General features: G+C 38.3%; 1 protein-coding gene across 1 annotated transcript in view; it reads left to right on the top strand.

The window, feature by feature from the left end:
* Positions 1-7,610, top strand: part of psmc1b (proteasome 26S subunit, ATPase 1b) — a 471,402-nt gene that overhangs the window by 129,569 nt on the left and 334,223 nt on the right. The gene's annotated exons all lie outside the window — the stretch shown is intronic.

Below are 7,610 nucleotides of genomic sequence, written 5' to 3'. Positions count from 1 at the left end.
GAGCCTATTCTTTTTTGTTGTTGTTAGCCTTTGTTTTATATGCTTTGACCTTTTAACCAAAAGAAAGCATTCATTCACTTTTCTATGAAGCACAATAACAGCAGTGGAAAGCAAAAGTAACTATTACAAATACTCAAGTCACTGCCGTTTAGAATTTTTGGGGGGTGTACTTGTAATTGGGTGTGTACTTATAATTGGGTATAATTTTAACTAGGAGGCCAATTGTAATTTGTTGATTTTAAAATCATAAGAGTTACTGAGCACTTGCACAAGTTACACACACCTCACCCCTGCCTTTGCTCTATTCTACTCCTGAACAAAAGACCTCTAAAAGTGAGAAAACTCAAGGGGTTCTCCAATAATAGATTTCAATTTCAAAGCAACACTGCATCGCTTGCTTTGATAGCCTTCAGACAAAAAGCGGATGGTAGTTTTAAACAACCTAATTCTGCTTTAAACTGTTTAATATATGTTTTGCATAAAAGACTGATGCTAAAATAACACTAAAACGTAGATATCGTGAGATGTAATTTCATACGTATTGTTTATGTTTACTGAAAGATAAATTTGGCAGCAATTATACTTGTGATTGAATACATTATTAGCCATTTAACTGTACTTTTTCTTGAGTATCTGAGTACTTTAGCCTCCTCCACCTCTGCTTTACAGAGGCCTACATGCACAGTGAGGTGATTAACCTGCATGTCCGAACATCTCCAGTCTGCTTATTGTTTATAGGGCACAGTTAGACCCAGTGTTGTCATCGTGTGAGTCAGTACTTTTCCCGCTTGCAGAAGGTGGTGCTGAGGTGTCGGACATGGGCCTAAGCAGACGGGCACATGATTAGAGCTCCCCAGGGTGCAGCTGTCAGGGCACCCGCTCCTGTCTCGCTGACAGACAGGTGATGCAGTCTGAGCTGTAGGAGACTGGAAAGTGAAGGCTGGTTTCGTGAGAACTCAGTGAGTACACGGTGAGCTGGCACCTGAAATGATTTCACTTTATTGCAGAATTTAAAACAATAATGACATCACATAGTGTCTGACTCCAACTGACAAGAGAAGGTTTGAATATGTCCTATGAAAATCTCATGGAAAAAATAAAAATAATTCATATGGCAGTGAAGGCTTTGAGTTTGTTTTCCATTCAAAACCATTAAAAAAGTACTGGCCCACAGGTATACTGAATATATATACTGCATGTTTAGTGCAGTTGTCCATGTATAAAGTGTGAGGTCAAAACGTTGGAACTTCTTGTCTTTCACAACAAAGGAATGTAATGAAATCCAACATTACTGCATTGTCACCCGTTTCTTTTCACATCCTCTGCTAACTGCACTGTGTAAACGAGATAAAATTCTTTGCAAAATAGTATAAATAGACACTAGTTGTTATAAGGCTACAATTAAAAAGCTTGTTACTCTAAAATGCAATTCATCTATCGACCACATGGGGGCGAAAAAGACTTGAAATTGTAGAAACAGTCCAGTCTGTTGAGAACAGTAACAGTGTCTGACCCATGAGCCATGAAGGGCAGCTGTGGCTTCATTACCCTGCATGTGTGGAATAAATACATTTTACATTATTGGAAGGCGTGTGGGAGGTCAGGCTTGTCCATTTAAGTCAATAGTCAATAGTTACCGTAGGTTACGCTGTGGAGGCTTGTTACTATATTTTAGTGCAGTCACAAACCATTGCCTGCAGCCAACACTGAAAGCATTTATTGAAGAGCACAGTGTGGTTAGTTATGTTGTTTCCATCCTGCGCTTCTGTTGTCATTGTTTTTTCACACAACTGTCAGTGTCAGGAAACTCAGCAGAAACTCTGACTTTAAAATGCACTCTGTTTCATAACACTGTGAGTTCCTTCCTTTATCCTCTGTATAATAATGAGTTATTCAATTATTGGAAAAACCAAATGTGTGTAACAATCTTATTTCAAACACAGCCTTTGACAGGGTGATTTACATGCGTTTGAATGTGTCCATGGGAACAAAGCCTGTCAATGCAAACCAATGCAAATAATAATTCTGAATAACGATGGTGAATTTATTGGAGCTGTTTTATAATTCTACATCACATGTCAAGCACTTCTCATAATGAACATTTGTATCAATAACACAAAACCGAGCACTTCTGTAACGTGGAAACTTGGAGATTACATTTTTTAAGTACTTAACTAGAAGTAGAGCGTGCAGAGCGGTCAATTTAGAAGTAGAGCGTGCAGAGCGGACGATTTCTCCAGTTTTGCATAAAGCTCCAGATCCTTTATATGTTTTTATTTTACATCAAATTCCCAATTTCCTGCAAAACTTTGTCCTTAACATCTAGATTACAGTAAATTGTGAGTATCTACAACCACACCTTCATTAAATATGCAGCGCTCAAGTTAAGAATGAATGTTTTTTGGAAGTGAAAAAGGTCATGACAGATTAAAAAATATAAAATTGTGCAACATTCCTGGCAAAGTAATATCTCCATGGAGACAAGGTGGCGACGCCTCCACCAGAAAAGCTACATTTTGCACCTTTAACACCCCGTTATAGACCTAAACGTTCTTGCTTTGATGAGTTTCACTTGTTCATTGTGGCTATTTTGATCTGTTGTGTGCAGCTATAACACCGTTAAAACTAGAATAGTTCAGATAATAGCCTCTTTATAAAATGCTCAAATCTCGTGTAAACATCAGGACTTTGTGCCTGTGCGACCGTGAGGCTGAAGGACGCGTCACAATGTAATCCTTTGTGTCTCTATTTGGTGTGCGACAGTCAAACCGTGGGAATGACGAGACCAAGCCGAAGCCGAAGTGTTACCTGTTCCTCGCCCACAATTCCCTGAACAAATGTGTGACTTTGGGCTGAAACTGTGAAAGGGGAGAATTACACACATGTTTAAAGGCTCAAATTGAAAGAAATCAGTATCAATCAAATGTATTGAGTCATCCATGGATTCAAGTTTCATAATGTCATTTCCTAATTTTGCTATTTATGCAGCATGATTAACCATGAATGTACAAAGAGCCAAGAAAAACAATGTGTTTAAGTAGTAAATTTGAACCCTGCATCGGTAATATTAATGCCCTGGATTTATACAGCGTCTTTCATGACACCCATTCACTCACTCACCAGATTCAGAGGTAATGTAGGCGAGCGTTTTGCCTGAAGACACAACAGTTGCTTCACTGATGTTTGACCTCTCACTCATAGTCACAATGAATACAACTGATTGTAAAAAAGCTTTGTTAATGTTTCAGTGTGGAACTGGTCCCAGGGTGTACAACCTGTTCAACCAACTCCCATGGGTTAGTCAGAAGTACATAATCAGTTTACTGCACATGTTTTAGGGTCATGGGGCAGATAAGATCACCTTTATTTGTCCCACAATGGGGGGAATTACAGTGTTACAACACAGATTAGGCACAGAAATATAATAATAAAAACAGATCACTTATACTCTATAATACTATAATCGTAATAATAATAACACTTATTTACAGCAGTTACAAACCAAACAGCAACAACAATATATCGTTATAATTCATTATTATACGTTTTTTCTTTCTTTCTTCACTTCAGTCAGTTTTTAAAGGACTAAACCAGGACTTTAACTGGACCACAGACTAAACATGTTTGTCTCCTTATGTAACGTGTCCTTGGGTCTCTTCATAATCGCTTTACAAACGTTATAGATGATAATTATTAATCAACGATGCTCAAACAAAGTGTGAACGCGTCCTTAGACCCATGACGCACATTTTTTGAATAATTGCTTTATTCCAGTGAGTAAGATTATATGCAGAGTAAATGTCACTCATTCCTTTGGTCTCGAACATGCACCATGTGACAGAAATATTAACAATATCACAAAGGTTGCATTCCTTTCGTTATGCCTGTCGTCCGGTGTCCCTGAGTAATTTGAATAGACTGACTCACTAAACCCAGCTATATCACTATTATTTACTCCAGGATATGTGCATAAAGACCTAAACAAGAGAGTGCGTGGTGAATGAGAGACTAGTGGGTGTAAATGCTGTGTCAGGAACAGGCAGCGTGCATTGTCATCGTTCAGATATCTACACCAGCTTCCTGTTTGAATGAAGGCTGTGACTGATGGTGGTCGCAGAGAGATACAGATCCACTTTAGGAAAGGGACAGGCGTTTTCTGAACCAAACAATGACAGGGCCACACTGTATCAAGCCTGTCTTATGACACTCTGTACATTCCTTATGCGCTCAACGAAAATGACAGTACAACTATGGCTCCTCGGGTATTTTCTGCCTTCAGACATATAAAAAGTACAGACGTGAGAAATGTATGCAAAATAGAGTTTTAAACACTTTTAATCTTGGTATGATGGTTGGATTAATGCATGCTTGAGGAATCTTATATTGTCCGGCATTTGAGGCTCAGAAGTTTCCTATTTGCACCTAACCACTTTACCCGTCCAAAGCACTTGCTTTTTTGTCTTTTATTTGAGAATTGTACTAAAATTGTTTCATTCATTCAGCAAAATTATAATTATAATGCCTCCTTTAGCTATCAGGCCTGGAAAATGAGGAAATAACAACTGATCTTTACATGGACCATCATAAAGTGATGAGTCTGTCAGTGGGTCCTCGAGAGAGACATGTTAGGGTTTTTAAAAAAGATTTTCTAGCCCAATGCCTTGAAGTAATTAATAATTAAATGAAATATCTATAGCTTAAATCCTTTTATTTGCTGTTGCAGAGCCTTCTTTGGTGTCTTTGTCTGTGGTCTTTTAATGCAAGTTCAACTATGAAATGTGGATGATAGATAATTGTAACCTTGTATCATCCAGTGCCATTTCTTCTTTGAATTTTTGCTCCAGTGTTGCATTGTACAGCATGTTCTTATTGGTTGTGACTGGACGTACGTATGAACCGTAAATGTGCACAGTCTTTTTGCTTGGAAGCTGATGTTGTGGTGAGTGATGTTCTGCGAGTGACTGTGTGGAATTGCGTGTCATGCAGCTAATGTGGCTCTTCTGAGGGACGATAATGTTGACATTATCTTCATGGTACAGGACAACAGTAGCATGAAATGGGGAGAAAGGCAAACAGTTGTATTCTAGAGGTGAACCAACAACATCGACGTGGTAACGACCACTTATGTGCAACGCCTTAAACCACTACACCACCTGCACCCACCTTGCCCTGTATGAGTGACTGGTGGTGGTTGGAGCATTGTTTGAGTGTCTTGAATGACATTATGAAAATCCAATGCATTATTACTATTCTTATCATTATTATTACTAGTGTTATTATTCCCTTGCAGTCTTTTCATCAGCATATCATGACATACATAGAATCATTTGTTTTACCAGTTTATAGCGACATATGAAGACGGACGGATCAATACAACATATTGATAGTGACAGAGGTATGAAAAAGTATCAATACCCATGCAATATTTGATATATTTTGCTTTATTATTGTTCATTGTTGTATGTTTTTAGCCTGTGAATTTTGTTCCCTGACTATGGCAATAAACCTTTTCTGATTCTGATTCTAAAATACCAATACTTCATCCAAAAAATACCAATACTTCATCCAAAAAATTCATTTTTTTAAATAATCAGTTTATATTTTAGGTTTTCTGCACATACATGTGTATTATTTCCAGCTGAAAAATGAAGTGCGTGTGATATTTGTGCTGCTTGTTACTTGTGCATAATGTTTTAGATGTGACCAAGAGTAGAATAAAATACATTAAAGAGCCCTTGAACCTTCGGTTCTGGAGCTGCAACACATTTGTATGCTGCAAATAAGACTATGCATGGATGAGATTATTTTTAACAAGTAGAACAGATACATTATTCATGATAATCCACTACAACTGATCTTACGTAACTCTGAGCTGCAAATTGATGCTTGAATTAGTCAGGGGAATGTCTAATATTAGTGTTAACATAAGGAGTTTACCAAGTCACTCCCAGCAGTGACTCAGTAACGTGGAACTGTACCAACATGAAATGCACAGGACAGCCCTTAGTACTTTTATGTTGGTCGTCATAGCAACTGCCAGGAAACACATTGCAGTGAAGTGTGGAAGTCCCAGTATGTCTTATAAATGGTCAGAATGTTACCATATTAAGTGCTTATCTACATGTTTACAACACTGGCAACCGGACATAACGCTTCAACGTTCATGAATACAATGTCCCTGGGAGAACTATGAAAGGAATTTTCAAAGTGCCAGGAGCAGAACACAGTGACAACAATGACGCACAAGAGCAGATACCTATCCCAGTGACGTTACACGCGTCCCTGCGTATGCGTGAGGCAGCAGTATCGCCCCGTACAGGCGTGAATGCTGCACTGCGCTTGGATACTGTTGCCTACCTGTGCAAACAAACAACATGAACCTGGGACTTTTCTCTCAGGGAAGAACAAGAAAGTACAGGACAGGTGAACAGTCACGCACTGACTGGAGAAAGGAAAGCCCTTGAGAATGCACAAAGCAGTTAGGTACAAACAAGAGACATTTGATGGAAATTTAAGGATATTATGCAGAATCCAAAATATGCTTACATTTCCAGGGTACTTTTCACAATTAAGGTGCATTGCCCAGAGGGATGGTTGCACAAACAGCAATACAGGGCAATTACATAAAGGTTAGCAGGGGGATACACAGTGTCGGTGTCATAAGGGAGTCTCCAGGAGGAAACTTGTGCCCCATCTGAACTATTGTATATTTATTGTGCTGTGGACTAAACTATATCCATTACTAATATGAAACAAAAATTCTCTATTCATCAAAAGTGTTCCAGACAACATAGAACATGAACATACAGCTGTTACCCAGGAGATACTAAAATTAGTCCAACTAAGTTCATTAAAAAGATAAATGAATATTCCAAAATGCAAAGTTTTTCCGTGTAATGTTGCACAACTATATTTTGGGATTTTTTTTAATAACATTTGGGAATTGGCTGAGCTTTACGCATTGGCATTATTCTGAGAAACATGCCATTTGTTTTGCATTTCGTTGACAATACACTGAAACGTAAATTCAAACGCTTCCTGTTTTGTGTGTGTTTATTTAATAATTACAGATACTGCATTTGAGGACATTGGGTCAGTTACGACCAAGACATTCAAATTTCTTCCAGAGTAGCCTAAACTCCACATATATAATGGGAATGGTGTCATCATGCAAAATATGATGGATAAGTCAGAGCAATAAACAGAACACACTTTTAAAAGGTGAATGTGTTTATGGCATGGTTACCTGGAACAGCCACAGGTATGCTCAAAGTGCAGCAATTATTCAAATCCACATGTGTAACCAATGAACATGCTTTGCCAAACTGCTTCATAAGTAGGACAGTTTGATCCAAATGTACAAAAAAAAAAAATGTGACTTTGGTGAAGCTTTTTGAATGAAATAATTTCCCCCCAGCAGAAGGGAATTCTTGTGCACGCAGTCAGGGGGCTGTCTGTCCTCTTTCATTCATGCTCCTACAGCCCATTCATTAGAATAAACTCTGATTTGTACTGCAGCCTACATAACAGGTGAACCGAGGTGTCTAATAGGAAACTACGAGGTCTTATTCTGAGTATCTTTTTTGGGGATTTTTTTCTCACAAAAGCAC

This window comes from Eucyclogobius newberryi, unplaced genomic scaffold, assembly GCF_026437365.1.
Source record: "Eucyclogobius newberryi isolate DKJ021-1_F unplaced genomic scaffold, fEucNew1.0.hap1 SCAF_1, whole genome shotgun sequence".
Classification (NCBI taxonomy): Eukaryota; Metazoa; Chordata; class Actinopteri; order Gobiiformes; family Gobiidae; genus Eucyclogobius; species Eucyclogobius newberryi.
Note: the sequence above shows the minus strand (reverse complement) of the source record. Positions and strands in the feature narration are given on the sequence as shown.